General features: G+C 43.9%; 1 non-coding gene across 1 annotated transcript; it reads left to right on the top strand.

The window, feature by feature from the left end:
- Positions 1–346: 346 nt before the first annotated feature.
- On the top strand, positions 347–453 carry LOC118484496. Its single transcript, XR_004873607.1, has one exon. It is a non-coding gene; the product is annotated as a small nucleolar RNA R71 (small nucleolar RNA).
- Positions 454–1,029: the final 576 nt, after the last annotated feature.

The raw sequence follows: 1,029 nt of genomic DNA, 5'->3' as shown, positions 1-1,029 counted from the left end.
GGCCGGTATAGGCGTCCTAAGCATCGTACATAGTCTCGCAAACTCGATGCTGCATCTGAATGAACAATAATTTATTATTATTTTGATCCGCTGTGGATATATTCGACTTCTGTAATACATTTGATATTACAACCAGAGGTTGAAGTATATATTTATCTTAAGCTTCCGCTGTGCATTTATATAATTGTGTGGTTTGACTATATTGTTGCCAACATCGTCACAGTAATCCCCCACCGGGCCCACTGGTGAGACACGTGGAAATCGGGGTGTGACACTAGAGTCAAGTGTCTGCCTTGTGTGTGGCAACAACCCATTATAGAAAGTGGATACTTGTTGCCATATCGCAAGGCCGTGATGTGGACACTTTCGCAATAGCTCCTTGAACCTTTCCCAAGTTTCATATAAGGATTCCCCGTCCTCTTGTGAATATGTATTAATTTCAGTCATTAATTTAGCCGTTTTAGCGGGAGGGAAATACTTATATAGAAATTTTTGGGCTAGTTCATCTCAGGTGTTTACCGATCCAGCTGGGAGGGCGTTGAGCCAAGCTTTTGCTCGGTCTTTTAGTGAGAAAGGAAACATTCGAAGGCGGATGGCGTCATTTGATGCTCCATTGATCCGAAAGGTATCACATATTTCTAAGAAATTAGTAATATGTAGATGGGGATCCTCGTCCGCAAGCCCATGGAAGGTTGCGGAGTTTTGGAGCATTTGTATCAAATGCGGCCGAAGTTCGAATTTATTGGCTTCAACATTCGGTGCATTGATAGCGGCGCCTAGGTTACCTACGGTGGGTCGTAGATAATCCATGAGGGTACGTTGGTCCGCCATTGGAAGTGGATTCCCCGAAACTTTCTCTTGGTTCTTGGCTTTTAGTCTTTTTCTGAGAAAGCGTTCGGGTTCTTCTAGAGATTCTTTTATGTCCTTATTAGAACTGGAGCTCATACACTACGTAGGGGTGGCGTCTGGTTCCAAGTCCTGCAATAAAAACAAAAAAGAATGCTGGTCAGAAGGTTCACCACGGCCCCG

Source organism: Helianthus annuus, chromosome 11, assembly GCF_002127325.2.
Source record: "Helianthus annuus cultivar XRQ/B chromosome 11, HanXRQr2.0-SUNRISE, whole genome shotgun sequence".
Classification (NCBI taxonomy): domain Eukaryota; kingdom Viridiplantae; phylum Streptophyta; class Magnoliopsida; order Asterales; family Asteraceae; genus Helianthus; species Helianthus annuus.
Note: the sequence above shows the minus strand (reverse complement) of the source record. Positions and strands in the feature narration are given on the sequence as shown.